Below are 19,092 nucleotides of genomic sequence, written 5' to 3'. Positions count from 1 at the left end.
CCAGTAACTCAGGAGAATGAGGTAGGGAAATCTCAAGGTCAAGGCCAGCCTGAACAACTTAATGAAACCCTAAGCAGCTTAGCACAACCCTGTCTCAAAATAAAAATAAAAAGGGCTGAGGATGTGACTCAGTGGTTGAGGACCCCTGGGTTCAATCCTTGGTACACCCTTCTCCAAAATAAAAGCAAACTGAAGCTTCTACTGGTTGGTTATGGAGCTTTGTATCCCTAAAGAAAAAAACATTTCTTTTCTGTGAAAATTAACAGTTGTTCCAAACCAGGACTTTATCTTGAGTTACAAGAACAACTAGACTCTACAAATAGGAGGCATATACCTCCAGGTCTGATATTGATGATATTATCAGAGACAAGCATATTAGTTTCCCATTGCTGCTATAAAAAATGACAACAAAAATAGTATAAATGTATTACCTTATGGTTCCAGAGGTCAGAAGTCTATGTTGGCAAGGTTAGAGGTTCTAGGGAAGAATTCCTTGGGTTCTTTTTTAGCTTCTAGAAGCTGCTCACATTGCATAGCACATGACTTCTGCTCCTGTCATTGCATCTCCTTTTCTGGTTTTGATTCTCCCTACCTCCTCTTTTCTCTCATAAGACTCTTGTGGGGGCTGAAATTGTGGTTCAGTGGTGGAGCTCTTGCCTCATGCATGTGTGAGGTACTGGGTTTGATTCTCAGAATCTCAATAAATAAATGAATAAAATAAAGGTCCATCAACAGCTAAAATTTTTTTTAAAAAAAGACTTTTGTGATTACATTGTGCACATCCAAATTAACCAGAAACATCTGTCTACTTCCCTAAATGCCTGTGGCTCACTTTGTTCATTCCCCAACTCCTGCCATGCCCTCTGTCCCTGTGGTTTAAACAGATGCCTGTAAACTCAGACTTGAACTTTGGAAAGATTGTCTCCTTGCAGATATAAAGAACATCTATGAGGAGAACATGAGGATTTGATTAGAAAATGTGTTCAAGAGGCTGGAGGGCTATGTACCAAGAAATGTATTTTCATTCTTATTTAATGTATAAAACCAGCGAACAATTTGGGGTTGATTGAGAAATATTGGAATTCTATAGCATAGGATATGAACTCTTCTCAAATGGAAACATAAAGTACCTTAATTGTAATACAAGAATCTAACTTAAAAATCAAACACATCTAAAAGAAGAATCAGGTAGGTGTGTATTTTCTGCTCCATAGAGATCACAATTCTTAACCAGGTGCTAATCTTATATAAATGAACTCCAAAGACCATACCTTATTGGAGCTCTAGTTAAAAACAATATTTTCATAGCACCAACAAGGAACAATATAACTATTAAACCACATCATTATATTCTGTCCAGTATATTTATTTTGGACATCAAATTTTCTAAAATACAGTAACTCTCAATCTTTAGAAAGGAAAATAACATAGCTAAAACAGTATGGCAATGTTTGTGAGAGAAAAGAGCTCCTTTTAGAGATAATGCTTGTCTTAGTCCATTCCTGCTGCTGTAACAAAACACCATAGACTGGGTAATTTATAAATAACAGAAATTTATTTCTCAAAGTTTTGGAGGCTGGGTTAAAGATTAAGGACCAAGATCAACATGCTAGCAGATGTGGTATCTAGTAAAGACACAATCTCTCTAAAGGGAATGAACCCTGTGTCCTCATAGATGGGACAAAATAGCAGAACAGGTTCCCTTAAAATACTTTGTAGAGGCACTAATCCCATTCATGTGGGTGGATCCCTCATGGCTGAATCACCATCAAAAGGTCCACCTCTTAATATTCTCATTGGGAATTAAGTTACAACATAAATTTTAGAGGGACACAAGTATTCTCACACCACAACTGTGAAAAAAAATTAAAGAGAGCCAATGCTTGTGATAATTTACTAAATAAAATATATGCACTCATATTTCAATATAAAATTTATTTAAGAAAGTAAGCATTTGGTGCTTTGTAAACTTCCTCAGGTGACTGCTGGTCCTAAATGATAGAGTAAGTTTCTTTTGCATAAAAGTTACTGAGAGATTAAAGACAGATGACACACCGAAGTATCATTTAGGTTTTTGGTGTGGTTCTGAACCCATGGAAAATTCTGGGAAGAAAATGAGCAGAAATGATAAGGAGGCAATACAATAGTTCTCTGGAAGATTTCAGAACTTTGACTCACATGAGTCTCCATACACAAAAGAGCCACTAATCATTTGACACTGATATTTAGATGAAACTTAAAATCAATGGTAAGATACATTTCAACAGTCCCCCCATCAGTTCAATTAGTGGGTATTAGAGATTTTAGAAACTTGACCTTCTGCTTATGAGTATCAAGGAAAATAGTGAGACCCATATTATGCAAGGTTTCCATGTTTATATCACAACTATATACATTATGTATAGCACATGCATCAGATTCTCTGGGATGAAGTGGAATATAAAAATAGATTAAATATTAAGGCATAATTGAGCAATGATTTTTGTTTCAAACATGTACAATCAATTTTAGGAAAATACCCCTCTCTGATAACACTTCTAGATTTGTACTTGTTTTTAAATGTTGTTTACCTGTGAGTTTTTTGTTTGTTTTTACAAACTTTCTTATTTTAGCTGAAGTAACAATAGGAACAGCACTACTTTTTGAGGAAATGTGATATACTGGAGTGATTTCCTATAGAAATACAGAAAAAGTTCCAGGTATTTAAGTTGAAAGATGTATCATCTGGTGCATAAGCTCTCTGTGGACCATTCTGGATACTCATCCTTTTGAGCAGATGTTCTCTTCATTTTATGTGGCCCTATGATTCATGCTCCAGCAGAAAACAAAGGTGTGTTCAAAATTTTATGCACATAATATGAGTCATTTTTATGTATCATGCGCAGGTACCTTTAGGTCTCAGGAAAAAAATAGGAAATTATTTGATTGATCTTGCCTTAATATACTCTTGTTGGTTCAGATAGATTTTTCTCAAGTTGAGAACTGTGATTGACTTTTTAAACCCATACCTCTTTATTAACACATTTTTTTTTGCTGTGTTTTTGTTGCTTTTCTTCTTTTTGCTTCTCTTTGAATGAGAGTCTGGATGTAGTGTCCCACTGGCCATAAATCCTCTTACTGGCCTGCTTTACATCCAGGTCACTCCCTCTCCAATATTTCAGACCCTTCCTCAGCATGCTCCTGATCTGCAGAGCACTTGGCATGTAGGAGAGGAAGAAAAAATGTGTTTCTCTTTGTTTTGGAGGTAAACTGAGAACAGTCTGCCAGTAAATCACTCACTCTCAACCTCTTCATTGTCAACTGTTAGCATCTCCTTTCCAAAAACTGAAATAATAGCCCATAACCTGGCAGGTACACTATCTTCCAGGTTGAGCTCACAGAGGATATTTTTAATTCAATTTAAGCATGATAAACAATACTTTTGATTGTGAACCAATGGGTTTCCTCCTACTTTCTACTTCTCTTTGCCTCTCTTAGGTGTTCTTTTTTTTTCCATTTGTTTGGTTCCATTCAACAAGCAGAGAGCCTCTGTGGAGGGATGTAACAGAACTTAAAACTTAAAACTTAAAACTCCCAAAACCATAGCACATTAATAAGATTATGCTAGGTGCTTCCAAGGAAACCTCAAGTGAGAAGGAGTGTCATTCAGGAACATCATTTACTGATATCTACCTCAAGAAACAGAATGACTTACTTCCTCTCTGTGTCCCTAGTCTGGAAAACATCTCCAAAAATGAAATGGAAGTGGAGACAGAGGGGTGCCAACTATTGTTGGCCTGTGACAAGTTACATGTTTCTATAGAGCATGCTGGGGATTCTCCAGAGACTGTAGGCTGGCTTCCTGTCTCTGGAGTAAAGCTGTTAAGACAACAGGGAAGGAATTTCTCCTTGCTACATTTAGCTAGATGATGCCAGTCAGCCTCACTGAGATCTTTGTGCCTCCAATGAGAAGTAGAAGAGAATAAATCATGAGGGGCCAATGATGGTATGAGTTTAAGGCCATGGTCTTGGTCCATTTATGCTGCTAAAACAAAATTACACAGATTAGGTAATTTATAATGAACAGAGATTTATTTCTTACTGTTCTGGAAGTTGGAAAGTCTAAGTTCCTGCTTCCAAAATATGGTACCTTGTTGCTGTTTCTTCATATGATGAAAATGGAAGAAACAAAGAGGGTGAATACTATATGAAGCTGCTTATAAAAAGCTTTAATCTTATTCACAAAGACTCTGCCCACAAGACTTAATCACCTTCTAAAGGCCTCCCCCACAGTCCTACTACAATGGTGGTTATTGTTTCAAGATATGAATTTTGGGAGACACAGACCGTAACAGCTGTGGCAGGAAAACCAAAACAGAGACAAGCTGAAGATCAAAGGTTTCATTCCCCATCCAATACAAATAACACCCCTATTTGGATGGCACATGTTTCTGAAAATCATGGAGACTTGAGAGAGACATTAAACTTCATTAAACAAAAAAATTTTAATGTTGTTTTTATGAATTTTTGAGTGTAAATGAGATATATACTCACTCATGTTTGGCACTTCATTGCAATATTATAACGGTGACTTAATTTCATTAGTAAAAGTGATAAATGCTTATAATGATGATAATAATAAAAGAAACAATAAGTCATACCAAATATCATCAAAGGTGACCTGTTGCTTTCATTTGGATCCGGAATGTCTCCCAAAGGCCTATATATTAAGTTCCTGATTCTTGGCTTGGTACTATTTGGAGGTAGTCAAACCTATAGGAAATGCGGCAGAAGGAAGTTTGGTCATTTGGGCCGTGCCCTTGAGGTGAACATTGAGACCCCCTTCCTGTCTGAATCTTTGATTCCCACTAGCCATGTGGTGAATAGCCTTTTTCTGCCACTTGTTCCTGCCATGAACATATTATGTATCCTGCCATGAATGTATTATGCCACCACAGGCCCAAAGTAGTAGGGTAAAGTGACCATGACCTGATAACTCTAAACCATGAGCCAAAATAAACCTTTCATCTCTTTTTAAGTTTTATTATCTCAGATATTTTGTCACAATGATGGAAAGCTAACTAGCTCACCAAAATAACAAAGGGGGAATGATTTTTTTAAAATGGAATCAACCATATGCTATTTTGAAGTAAAAAGGATTATACTTAATTTTACTTGAATTTAGTATTTAATATAGAAAAAAACACGATAGCAAACCTAGAGTAATAAACTAAAGGAATAAACTAAAAGAATTAGGGGTACATCTTCTTTACCACAGATACTAATTCACACAAGATTCCTTGAAAGTTGAAGGATAAAAACATTAAAAAACATTAAGAGGTTGAAATCATTATATTTTGTTTACTACAATGTTTTTGACTTTGTAAAGTATGAATTGATTCCCTGTAGAAAAAATGAGATTGATATTTTTGTACTTCCTTCCATTTCATTTTCCCCAAATCCCATGTTTAGTCCCATCTCAGTGACTGTAGGCTTGATCATGTTTCCTACTTGGGTCAATGAACCTTGATTGGACATGATATTTGCCTCTTCTAAGCAAAAGTATTTAATGTAAATGTATTCTTTGGCTTGGTATCAACTGGTTTGGCCTTCCGCAATGAAATTAGCATGTTCTAAAGAGGGGCTATTCTTTCAGTCTGACTTAAGCAAGGAGAAAATGTGTGGGGATGAACCCAACAAAACCATAGCTAATTTCCTAATATGAGCAAACTAAGAATATTTATTATTGTAATCCAGTAGGATATTGGTTTTATTATAGCATCAAAAGCAGCAATAGTTTTAAACTTCATATATTTATATTCTGTCCTATAAATACAATTTCTTCAATTGTTTAGACTTAGTTTTATATTTAAATGTATTTATTGTTTAGCACCAATATTTTACTATGGCTTTTCCATTTCCAAATGATTTATTTTGATTCATCTATTGATTAGCTAAATTTCATCATCAAGTTGGTTTGTCCAGAAAGTTTCATAATTGGCTGCTATGTTTTGATAAGTTTTTCAATTTTGTAGGTACATTCTTGGGGCCTATCTCTACTTGAATACCAATTTTTCAGGTATAGTATTCTTCGATTATAATTCCTTTATATTAAAGTTTTGACAAAAAAAATTAAGAAATAGAAAGTTAGGTGTTGGGGGCTATGCCCACCAGAACGGCGCCTGATCACATCCGCAGTGAGGAGGTTGATTGACATAAGCACACTCAGGTGATTTATCACTGGCTGTATTCAGTTAAGTCCGCGCGTAGAGCACGTGCACAGGTATTCCCAGGCGCCCCTCCTCGGGCCTGCTCGTTTTGACTTTTGCCATGCTAGGGCAGCTGGCTCCTCACCTGATCTCAACTGGCGTGGCCCCGCCCTCTGCCTCCTGGAGGGAATATAGGCGGGCTGTGGGTGGGGGCGGGAGAGCAAGGCCGGGCAGTAAGTGAGTAAGGAGCGACGGTAAGAGCAGCAGCTAGCAGAAAGAAAGAAGCGGCAAGCAGATAGAAGCAGTGAGTAGGGGCAGTAGCAGAAGGCAGATCACAGAGCAGAGAATTGAGAACACACCTCTAGATGCACCCTTAGTTCACAGGATGTAGGACATACCTTTAAGAAGAAGCAGCAGAACTAGGAGGATAGGATTTCTGAAAGTGTCATCTCTCTCTCTTAGGCAAAGTCTCTCTCTCTCTAAGAAAAGCCTTTCTTCCTCAATAGCCCAGAGAACAAGCGAATAAGTGAGAAAGCAGCCCACTAAAAGAAAGATAGAAGCAGTTTGTTTTCAGTCCACCACCAATAAAGACCCAGGCAAATTGTTGCTGCAGCAGTGACAAATACCCACGGATTTGGCACCGCAAAGATCCAGTCACAGTTAGGTAAATGATGCTATAGAAAAATTTAAAGAGCAGGCTGATTTTTTTTCCCTTACAAGTAATTTTTTCTTTTGCCTACATTTCTGATGCATTCTGTGCTTATTTGTTTGAAGTTCAATAAAGAAGCCAGGATATACAGATCTATATGGATCATTATATATCAATTTTTCAGAATATTTTTTATTTCTAATTTTTCATTTCATGGAATTTTTAAAATTATGGTTCTGAGTATCTGTTTGTTTTACTTATTGGATTCTCTGCTGAAAGAATAATAAATTACCCATACAGGGACTCATTTATTTCTTTTAATTTAAAAAAACTGGTATTATAAGTATAGCAAAATTTACCATTTCATCCATTTTTAAGTGTGCAGGAGTTCAGTCCATTCACATTGTTTTGCAACCACATCCACTATCCATCTCCAGAACTTTTTTCATTTTGTAAAACTAAAACTTTCTAACCTTAAGCAGTTCCCCATTCATCCCTCCACCCACACCTGGGCAACCGCCATTCTACTCTCTATGAATTTGACTCCTCTACATGACTTATGACATTATTAATAGCTTTTTTTCTTTTTTTGCTTAACATAACATTTTCAGGGTTCATCCATGTTTATAATATGTGTTAGAATGTTCTTTCCCTTTAAGGCTGAGTAATATTATTCAACTATGTGTGTATATTTTATTTGTTCATTTTTCAGTGCGCTTTTGGTTTGCTACTACCTTTTGGCTGTTATGAATAATACTGCTGTGCACATGGATACAAATATCTATTTCATTTCCCACTTTCAATTCTTTGGAATGTATAACAAGTTGAACTGCTGGATAATATGATGATTCTATCTTTTATTATTTTAGGAACTGCCATGCCATTTTCTAAGGTTGCAACATCATTTTACTTTGCCCCCAGCAGTATACAAAGATTTCGCTTTTCCCATATCCTTATTACCCTTGTTTTCTTTTAAAGTAAAAGACATCCTAATGTACCAAGTGAATTATTTCTTGATCTGACTTATCCATGTGAATTATTTTATGTATTTTCTATGTATGCATACACCATCTCTTCTCTATTTGCTATTATCACTTTGAAAACATATACATTCACTGTCATAAGTTCTAGTAATTCTTTTTGTTCTTTGTTATTAATTACTTATTGATATGATCTTGTTTTGGTAGTCAGTTAAATTACTTAGCTTTGCAGTGTGCATTTCAACTCTAGTTTCATTATCATCGTGTGTAGAATTAACATATTCAGATATTTTTAAAAATGTTTTATATCAAATCATTTTTGAGGAGTATCTGATTCTTAGGACGGATTTTCATTGAGACCAGGTTCATCGTCTGTCTTTGCCTGCTAAACTCCTTTGCTTCTTTTCTGTGTCTGTTTGCATAGTTGCTTTGCCTCTTCTCTTCTTGTTTATATTTTAATGCATGATGTGGGAAGCACTAACCAGTCTTCTCTCTACGTTAAGAGTCTATGAGTGTACGCTCCTTGCCACACTTCCTTCTTTTTCTAAATCTAACTTTCTTCCTCTCTCAGCTAAAGTTTAAGGTATGCATTTAGATTTCTCTCTTCTTTTTTTGTAGTCTGAAGGCACTGGGTAGAGGGGAAAAGATTATATGGGATTGGATGCAGTCTTTGTAAGAGCATATGAATCCTGTTTCAACAGTCCTTAAATGCCCTAGAAGAGGTCTCACTTCTGCAGAAGCACATCCCACTCCTGGTGCTTTGAACTTAGCCCAGAGACCAAGCAGCATTTTTAACCTCAGTCTTGGATTCTTCAAAGGAACATGAATTTCTATCCTAGAAGACTTTTTTTTACTCCCTTGGCTTCTCCCCAAGTGGCCCACTCTCGCCCATAGGCTGCTTTTGTTCAAACTGGGAAGTATTTTTAATAAATACAGAATTTTGACTTCTTTTTCTTCTGCCTCTTCCCTCTTCCTCTTCTTCATCTACCTCCTTTTCCTCCCCCTCCTCTTCTTCATCTTCTTCTCCTCCTCTTCCTTCTCCTTTATCCTCCTCTTCCTCCTCCTCCTTGTTCACCTCTCTTTCTGGAAGCTGGGATAGAAAGCAAGCCACAAAGCAGTCTTGTCAGGTGTTACACAAAGCACTCTACAGTATGATCTCATTAATTCTCCATCAACTCTTCCAGGTAGGTGCCACTGTTATTTCTGCTTTATAGATGAGGTAATCAGCTATGTGTGGGCGAGAGGTGGGTGTGAGCATGTCCAAACATGTACAGTGGTACCTTAAGCTCTTTATTATGCTCACAGAGATTCTAAGTGGAAAATCAAAATTTGACTAGAGGGAGGAGGAACTGGTAGTAAGAGGGGAGTAGAGAGGGTAGATATAATCAAAGCACTTTAAATGCATATATGGAAAATCACAATGAAACCTATTAATTTGTACAATTAATATGCACTAAGCATTAAATTTTTACAAGAGAATAGACATCAGACCTCCTTAGTTTCCCATGACACTGGGGAGCTCACAGCATCATGCACCTGTCGTCATTTTATCCATCCCTCACAAAGGCTCCAAGAGGGAAGCACCATGAGGAAGCTGATAAGGAGGTCTACAAATATGCTGGGCATCTCCTACATGTGCTGGGCTGTGGGTAGACACCATGGCTCTGTCTTCAGGAGAGAGGCTGACAAATCACACGCTCTCATTCACCCTGTGCTGGTTGGTTACAGGCCTGGTCTCATCTGATTGCCCTATTGGCTCCAGGCAGCAAGTTTACCATGGTCAGTTCATTTCACAGAAGAAGAGCCTGAGGTCAGAGAGATGTGGATCCTTGCCCAGGGCATGCCTGCATCAGCTGGGGCTCCCATCCTTACTTTTGGGACTGGAGTCCTGCAAGGTCTCCCTGGGCTGCCTCTGGAGGGTTCTCTGAGAGCCGGGGTCTGGAGGTGGCCCTGCCGCCCTTGGTGACCCTGTCTTCCTCCAGACCTTACGGTGCTTTCCTCCATGATGCTGTCTGAATCGCCATCCCTGCTGTTCATGGAAATGCTGGAGAACCAGCAGGGACCCTGAGCCCGTGCCACCTCTTGGGATAATGACACTGGAAAGTCTGCTTCCCACTGAGTAAAGCACTAGAGCACTTTGATTTTCCCAGATGCCTTTGAGTGTCCCTGGGAGACGTCAGGGAGAGGAGGGAAATTTCTTCAGCTTCTCCCTCACCTGCCTCCTTGCCTGCCCCCCATTGGAGCCTCGGCCTCCCTGGGGAGAGGCGGGTGCCCAGTGCGCATGGCCGGCCAGCATTGGAGCCACGGACCTGCATGCACCGTCTCCCTGGTGCTGGGCGTGAGGTCGCGCACAGGAAACCTCAGCGGACTGAGCCTCAATTTTCTCTGTTAATGGGAACCAAGGACCCAGGTTCTGCAGGACACAGGGGCTCTACTGAGGGACACTGTGAAGGTTTGGAGGAGGGGAAGCTTCTCCATCAACCTGGGCTTTGGCGCAGCTGCACTTCACCAATACATGTGGGAGTCAAAGATGGCTAGGGGACATTATTAATAGACCTTGAGTTAGAGTCCTCCAGGACATTGGCCGACACCCTTACAGAGACCCTGGGACCACTCTGTCCCTGTCCTTTCTACTCTCCCACTATCCCTCCCCCAGCTCCAGCTTCCGGCCTCTCACAAGCCAGGCATGTGCCTGCCTCAGGGCCTTTGCACAGGCTCTGTCCCTCTGCCAGAAGCGTAGAAACATGACCACGCCCTCTCCTCATCGAATGTGCCCAAGTGTCCCCTTCTCCTCCAGAGGACCCTGTTGAAAACCACCACCCCTCCTGCCTTCCACCAGCTCTTTTGCATTCTCCCCCATAGCCTCCTTCATTTCCTGTCAAACTCCAGTAAAAAAATAAAAACATCCCCTTTGAGGAGGTTACTTTGTCTCTTTTGTCTTCCTCCTTAAAGGCTGGAGCCTTCACCTTCCCAGTTCCTGACTCAACTCAGCATGGAGAATGCAGCCTGGTCCACGCCCTGGTCCACAGATGCGGGTAGGGTCACCTCAACGTCCTCACTCTTACCTTCTCACAGGTCGTTGGTCATGATCATTAACACAAAACAGTGGTGACTCTCGAGTGTTGGTCCCCCCATCCATCAGAGTTGGTTAGTAATGACCCACTTCTTTAGGAAGGACTGGTCTCGGGCTCGGGGCACAAGACTTGAATTCAGGGCTTCAAGGCTGGGGAAGGCCAGCCTAGATCCGAGTGCCCATTTCTCAGATCAGGAAATAGCAGGGTCCTGGTCTCAGCTTGCTGGTCTGACCTCTGACCCCTGGAGTACTCCCACCTGGCCCTGCACACCCACCCACCCTTCTGCTCCAGGCCCCAGCTCAGACTGCTTCTTAAAGCCACCAGGCTGGTGCCCAGGGCTGTGGGAGGAGAGGGACCCTCCTGGGCATGTGGGGAGGCCTGGAGGAGCCGGGTGTGGACCCTGCCTCCGGGGGCTCCCCTTCACTAGTCTATGTATATTTAAGGAAGATTTGCTATTATTATTATTTTTTTAATGGACAAAATTGAATGAGTGCTATGGTTGGGCTAAGGACCCCAAAGACCCCTGATGACAGGCTTGGTCCCACCCCTGGAGGTGTGGGGAGGTGGAGGGCCCTTTAAGAGGTGGAGCCTATTGGGAGGTCTCAGATCATTGGTGTTGTGCCCTTTGGGGATCCTGGTCCTTATTTATTTCTATTTTTGTGGTTCTGAGGATTGTACCCAAAGCCTTCCTACCATTGAGCCCTGTTCCCCAGCCCTTTTTAATATTTTTTATTCTGAGACAAATTCTCACTAAGTTGCTGAGGCTGGCCTCCAACTTGCAATCCTCCTGCCTCAGCCTCCTGAGCTGTCTGGATGGCAGGTGTGCAGACCACACCCTGCCTACTCCCCTCTTTCACACACTGACCACAAACTGGACACCAACTTGTTCCTCCACAGGCACCCCACCCTGATGTGCAACAGAGTCAACTGAACATGCACAGTACCCTCCAAACCTGAAAGCCAAATGAACCTCCCGTCTTTATAAATTGATTAGCTTGGGTATTGTTACAGTAACAGAAAGCCAGATGGCACATGAGGAACATCTAATTTTTGAAAATGGTAAGTCTGTGGATCAGGTGTTACCTGCAACGCTCAGGCTGGCCTGGGGAACTGACACCTTCATTCAGCTCTGATTTACCCACGGTGGCCTACGAGGAAGATTAGGCCCATTTTACAGATGAGGAAACCAAGGCTCAGAGAAGGAGACCATTTGTCCAAAGTACAGGCTGGTGATCAGGAGGACCACAGACCCACCCACAGGCCGACCTCTGCACTGCAGGGCTCAGCACTCAGGAGAATCACAATTTCATACAAAGAATAAAAATAAAAGAGATTTTAATTTAAACAAATGGAGGGGGGGCGGGAAGGGGGGCCACAAGGGACACCGAGAGGCGCCTGCGTTTCCGTGGCCATCGACAGCACCGGAGGGCGCCTTGCCCTTTTCAGTCTCTCCAGCACCTGTTTTCTTCAGCGCTTGACACCACATGGGCTGTGATCATGCATATTTTCTCCTCTGTGGTCACTTACGTTACAACCACGTTTCCACGTGTTCTTCTATTTTTAGATGTTTGCAAACACTGCGATGGCTGCATTCTTCAGACACAGCACGTCTGGAAGCGCTCTGGTGGGTGCCGGGTCTATGACTCAGATGTGAGTGGGGGTCTTCACACAGATGCCCCCATTTGGGTGAGAGGCCGGGACCATCAAGGGATGTGACCACCATCCGGGACCCAGACCTCTCCCCTTCCCAGGTCTGGTGCCCCCGTGCTCTGGGCTGGGCTGGTCTTGCTCTGGGAGCCGGGCTGGGTTGGGGCCCCTCTGGGGAGGCAGCCTGGCCACACCATGGCTCTCTGGGATGCCAGGGGAGCTTCCCCAGGGGTACCTCAGCCATCTTATCATCCCAGTCCATCCCAGTCACGGCCACGTGCACTGTGTCGTGGCCCTGCCCCCTCTCCTGGGCAGGCGCACTCGCTTCTCCAGCTGGTCCGCCTCCCCACTGCCTCCTTCTCCTGGCACACTCTACACATGCTGTTCACTGCTTGGAATGCTTTTCCCACATGGGCACAGAGGAACATCACTGCCTCCAGGAAGCCATCCCTGGTTGCTCCACAGGTTCTCCCTCCAGAGACCCTATTTTTCCCCTCCGTGCCACCTCTGAGCGGCTTGGCTCTTCTGCCTGCAGTTGGTTCTCCCCCCAGCTGCTGTGGGGAGCACCCCCACCCTGGGAAGCTTGGAAACACACAGCCAGCTGGGTCCTGCCCCTGCTGATGAAATCTGCACCTCCAGGACTGGAGGGTCCAGCAGGCTGGGAGAGCCCCCATGGGAGAAAACACACATCCTGACTGAGACCTGGAGGTAGCCCAGCACCACAGTACCAACTTCACAGTCACCCAAGAGGGTCCACACGGGGTGGAAGCCATGGTCCCCCTCACAGCCTGGCACATCAGAGATGCCAAATCCAGGGAACCAGTTGGCCCAACTCAACCACTAGACAATCTGCATCTGAAAATGATCCAGAGGTTCCCAGTGGCTGGAACCCGCAATGGATGGGTTGGAATATTACTCCCATTTTCCAGACAAGAAAGAAAGAGGGTTAGGGACGGGAAGCAACTTGGAACCCTCCCCAACTGGGCATGGAGGAGCATAGCCAGTAAACCCCACAGTCGGGAGGTCACCACCCATCCTTCCATCCATCTGAGGTTGACAGCGGAGATTTGGGGGGAAGATGGAAGAGAGGTGAGCAATCCTCCCAAAGATCTCTTCTGAAAAAATAGATAAAAGGACGGGGCATCTCTCTGGCAGAGTGGGGGGGGGGTGAGGAAATCCGGAGGTGCTCGCCCCGGCCCGCTCTCTGGGCTCGTCTGTATTCCTGTCGCCAGCCTGGCCGCATAAACATTCGGCATAAAACACTTGCAGACACTTTTTAATAGAATCACTTAAAACAATTAATGACCAGCATTTTCATTCAAGCTGCAGTGAAAAAGATACGCCAGCAATAAAAGGCATTTATCCGTGGGTTTCTCGAGGCCTGTTTGTTATTAAGATGTAAATTAAATCATCACAGATGTTCCATTTTTTAATCTAGGCCTGGAGGATCAGGGCCAAGTGAGGCCTAAATGAGTTTATTCATTACCCGCACATTCATTAGGAGCCTGCATTCTTGGCTCTAATTTTTCTTGGGTGACTCCCCCGCCCTTTCTTATTATCAGGATAATTTGTTCATTTTCCTTTCAAATTTGTTCTTCGGGCTTGTGAGCTTCTTGTCAGGGCCCCTGACTGCTGTCCTCAGGGAGATGTCCCCCTCCCGGTGGTGGGAGAGGCCCAGGGTCTGGTCCAGGCATGAAGTTGGGGGAATCATCTGGAAATTTCTGGAAAACAACTCCCTTCCCCGATAGTGATGGGTTGGCAGGGGCAGGACTGAAATCTGCAGCCTTTGGTTCACAAAGAGTTTGGGGTTCGGGGAGGGAAGGAACCTTCTCGTGATGGACAGCCCAGTCCCTACTCCCGGTCCTCGATCCCCCAGGCTGCTCAGGGTGAAGGTCACCCCTGAAGGGACCTGGCCTCTGCCCGCCTGTTTGCTCATCCTCTGCCTGAGAGTCTGGGCTGTGAGCCCTGGTGGTCGCCTGTCTGTCTCATGGTGGGGTGCTCAGGGTCTACCCAAGTGCCTGGTACACTGTAGACACTCAATGAATGCAGACAGTATCCACGGTGTCTCCCAGGGGTACGGTCCCAGCCACCACCCCTCACCACAGCAAGACAGAGCGAGCAAGCTCCTCACATAAGATGGAGCCTCTAGCCGCACCAGCCTCCTTGGACTTGACGGCTTCTCTAGAGAACTGAAAACCCCTCACACAGTCTAAAGCTGAGTACGCAGTTGCTGTGCTGTGTCGATCAGGGAACAAGGGCAAGAAAGGACATCTGTATGTGTCCAGGATGGACACAGTTGTCCCGGGGCTGGAGAACCCAGTACCTGGAGGCCAGGCCAGCACAGGAGGCTGAGGCCTGTGATCCCAGGAGGGCGGGGGGCTCCCACGCAGCACTGCATTGGTGTGCCTTCAAGTATTGCTCTTTGGAACTTTCTGGAACATTTTTTTTGAGTAGTCTTGATCTGAGGTTGGCTGACTCTGCAGACAGGGAACGCAGGGATCCACATGGTTGGTTGTCCGTGAATTTCAACACTCATGGTTGAAGCGTCTGGCTCGGTGCTTCACACACAATCCCACCTGATCATCCAGAGCTCAGAAGAGAGGCGGTGCTGTCATCGACTGTACCCACTCCAGGGACAGCATCACCGTGTCACGGAGGATGCAGGAAGTCATGTGAGGACCCAGGACTGGAGAGTGGCGGATTAGGATCTGAACTCAGGTCACCAGGCTGCGGATCCCTGGGACCCACCCCTCCCTCTTCCACCTTGAGTACCAAGTCCCCAACCCCCTCGCACATCAGTTGTTCATTTATTTAGCACCAAGGCCCCTGTGAGGCTCAGCAAAGTGCTGGGCACCTCTGCGAAAGGGCCTGGGCAGCACCACCAGCCCCCCTGGGTCACCACTCAAGGACCCAGCTCTGCAGGGTGGAGCCTGAAGAGCAACCAGGAGGTTACAGTCATGAGTCAGTGCCAAACGGCAGTGTGCCCCTCGTCCCCAGTGGTGAGAATTTCATGACCACAGACGGCACAGCGCATGGGAAATGGCAGAGGTCACACACCCAGGGAACTGGCCCTGCTCTCTGGGCCCACAGGAGCTCAAGGGCAGGACCAGCCTAGGTGTCCCTCTCCTCCTGAGTTGCCCCCACCCCTTCCCAGTCTCCGTTGTTCCTCCAGCTCCCTTTAAATCTCAGCAGAATCAGCCCAGCTGAGCTTCCCATCACCCTCACAAAGGGCAGTAGGCTTAACCCATCTGGTGGCATCCTGGGTCAGTCACAGCGTCCTGGGCTGCTCTGCCCTCATTCCCTGTCACTGTAACAGCCACATGCAGTAGAACAGTCCCTATTCCCATTGGATTGAAGAAACAGAGATGCTAAGTCATTAGCTGAAGGTCACATAGCAGGGCATTCCAGTCCTGTTCCCTTCTCCCGGAGTCTGTCACACTAGCTTCTTTTGAGGAACCATCTTTTGAATAAGCCAGAGCCTGGGACAAGGTGAAGCACAGGTGATCACCCTGAGGTGGGCACCGCAGCCCAGCCTCCTCCTCATGCCCAGCGGAGCCTGGGTCTTCTGAGATGGTCCGCAATGGGGACAGGGAGGCCTCGAGGGGAAGGCCACCCCCCACAGAGGCCCCAGCCCGTGCCCCTCCTACCCAGCGCATGCCGTGTGCAGGCACATGACCCCCACTGCCGAGCGATCATTGTGGGCTTCCCACCTGTGGATGGTGGTGTGTTTTCATCAAGAGAGAAGAAAAGGAGTGGAAAACATTGGGCCTCTCATGCTGAAGGTATACATAGTTTGAAGAAGTCTTGGACAGATTCCTGAAGAAGCCAGGTGCAGTTATCCAAGGTGAGACATCTACCCAGGCTCTTGATAGGTTTCTGGGCCTCGCATCAGCCTGGCTGGCACTGGGAGAGTGGGCCCTGTGTGGCCACCCCACCAAAGGCCTTCACCAGCACCAGGGGTAATGGTAGAAGCAACTTTCTTCATTACATTTTTCTTTTTGGTTCAAAATTGATTTCTTCAAAATGCAGACAGGGTTGTAATTCTCAGGAACACAGCGCATGCCCATGTGGACATGTAAGTGTTTACATGCACACATGCATGTATACGTGTACACATGCACTCACATTTATGCCATATGTTTTTTGGGGGCATGGGTACTGGGGATTGAACTCAGGGGCCCCAACCACTGAGCCACATCCCAGCCCTTTTTATATTTTATTTAGAGACAGGGTCTTGCTGAGTCACTGAGAGTCTTCCGAAGTCAGTGAGGCTGGCCTTCAACTTGCGATTCTCCTGCTTCAGCCTCCCCAGCTGCCTGGCCTCCAAGTCTGGCCATCGTGCCTGCCTCCTTTCTTTTCCTTGGTCTTCTCTTCTCCAGTTTCCTCTTCCCCAAAACTTATGTTTCCCCTATCTTCTGTCCTGTTCATTTTCTTTCCTTCTTTCTTATCTCTCAGGCTCCCCTTCCCCCACACGGTCTCTTTTGCTCCTCTGTCTCATTTTTTTCTCCTTTATTCTGTTCTCTTCCCTCTTTCCATGAGTCTTGCTCTTGGCTTTGCCTGCTTTTCCTACCTCCTCAGTGCTCCCTCCCCCCTGACGCACATCAAGGACGCAGCAGCAGCAGATCAGGGATCAGACACTTGGTGACTTTGCTCCATATTGAGGGCACAGTGTCATTAGAAACATGACAGTCAGAGAAAAACAGAAAATATAAAACTAACCCTCAAACCAGGCAGACAGGACAGGCACAGGCAGGCGCTGGGCAGGAGCCTTCCCTGCGGCCGGAAGTCTACACCAGGGAGGCACCTGGAGGTCCCACCTGGGCAGGTGCGAGGACACTCCTCTCCCAGAACCTAACAGTGTTGCCCACATTTCTGAAACTGGTAGGAGCCAGAGGAAGGCCGTGCCTCTCTGGGCCTCCTGAGCTCCCATTAGGCAGAAGAACGTGTCCAGTGGGGTTTCCTGGAGGCCCAGGCTCCTGAGGCTGAAGATTACACTTTTTGGTGATTTCTAGAGACAAGAGGCCCTGTGGACAGATGGAGGCCACTGCCCTGGAGACAGTCAGCTGTGGCCCCAACCCTCCAGCTCACAGGCGGGGCTGGTGACACCCTGCCCCAGATACTCCCCTGCAATCCACTACCCAGGTGTCGAGGGACAGGTGGGGACATGAGGAGTCAGGCCAGAGTCTGCCATCTGGGCTCAGTGTTCCATCCATGCTCCTCCATTCATGCCTTTGTTTATTCAACCAGCATTTATTGAGCAGCTATTACACACAAGGCATTGGGAAGATATGAGCAAATGCAGATAGGAACCTGATAACAGGGGTGGCTGGGAGACCATCACTAGTAGGCACAAAGGGTCTCAGCAAGGAGCCCTGGATGCACCTGTCCACAGGGGTTCCTGTTCCAGACATGCGTCCAATGCCAGCATGTACAGACGTCCACCAGAAGTCCACCACTTATTTGTAGCAGGAGCGTCTGCAATGGCCTCTGCTGCCCCTGCATGGGAGAATGGACACACAATTTGTGGTTCATTACCATGATGGAATAGTATGCAGGGAAAAAAGGAGGACTCTACCCCATGCCCAAGAGCACAGCTAACCCTCACAGACACCACGCAGAGTGAACGGGCTGAGACACAGTGAGAACATTCTGGGCGGAAGTGACAGCCTGTTGCCCCAATGGCTCAGGGGGCTGAGGCAGGAGGATCACAAGTTGGAGGCCAGCCTCAGCAACTTAGCAAGACCCTAAGCAACACAGTGAGGCCCTATCTCAAAATAAAATAGAAAAATATAAAAAAGGGCTGGGGATGTGACTTGGTGGTGAAGCACCCCTGGGTTCAATCCCAGTACCAAAAAAAAAAAAAAAAAAGAAATAAAGAAAGAAAGAAAAAGAAAGAATGTTCTGGAGACTTTCATTCCATCAAAACCAAGAACAGGCAAAACTAGCATGTGGGTATACAGCTAGGATAGCCACTATCTTTGGGGGCATTGAGTGGCATGGCTTGCAAAGTGGGGCTTACAGGTAGTCCAGCCAGCCTTCTGTGGGTCCCCATCCCCCAATTCAACCAGTTACAGATTAAAAGCAGTGGGGTAAACCCAGGTGCCTGCCGGGAAGAGACCGCCCTGAACAATACAGAGTAACAACTCTTTCCCCAGCACTTACGTTGTCTTAGGGAGTTTAAGTCATCTCCAGAGGATTTAATGTCACAGGAGGGTGCAGGCAGGTTCTCTGCCAATTTACAGAAGGGGTTCAGTGTCTGCAGCATGGGTGGATGTGGGGGATCCACATCCTATTTCTTAGAGGGACAACCGGATCCTATTTCTTAACCTGGGTGCTGGCTCCAAGGCTGTCCAGTGTGCAGGTTCTCTGAGCCGCCTGTCGGGACATGCATTACCTCTTGTGACTGTGCCGTGTTTAAATTGATTAATTCCAATACTTAAAAAACTTCATCATGGAAGTTTTTCCTAAAGAACGATCAGATCACGGAGGACTTCAGAGGTGTCATGGACTGAGCTGCTGTGGACCTGCCTGCCTCCCGGTACCCACATAGAATT

This window comes from Sciurus carolinensis, unplaced genomic scaffold, assembly GCF_902686445.1.
Source record: "Sciurus carolinensis unplaced genomic scaffold, mSciCar1.2, whole genome shotgun sequence".
NCBI classification, from domain to species: Eukaryota; Metazoa; Chordata; class Mammalia; order Rodentia; family Sciuridae; genus Sciurus; species Sciurus carolinensis.
The sequence above is the reverse complement of the archived record's forward strand: the minus strand, read 5'-3'. Positions refer to the sequence as shown.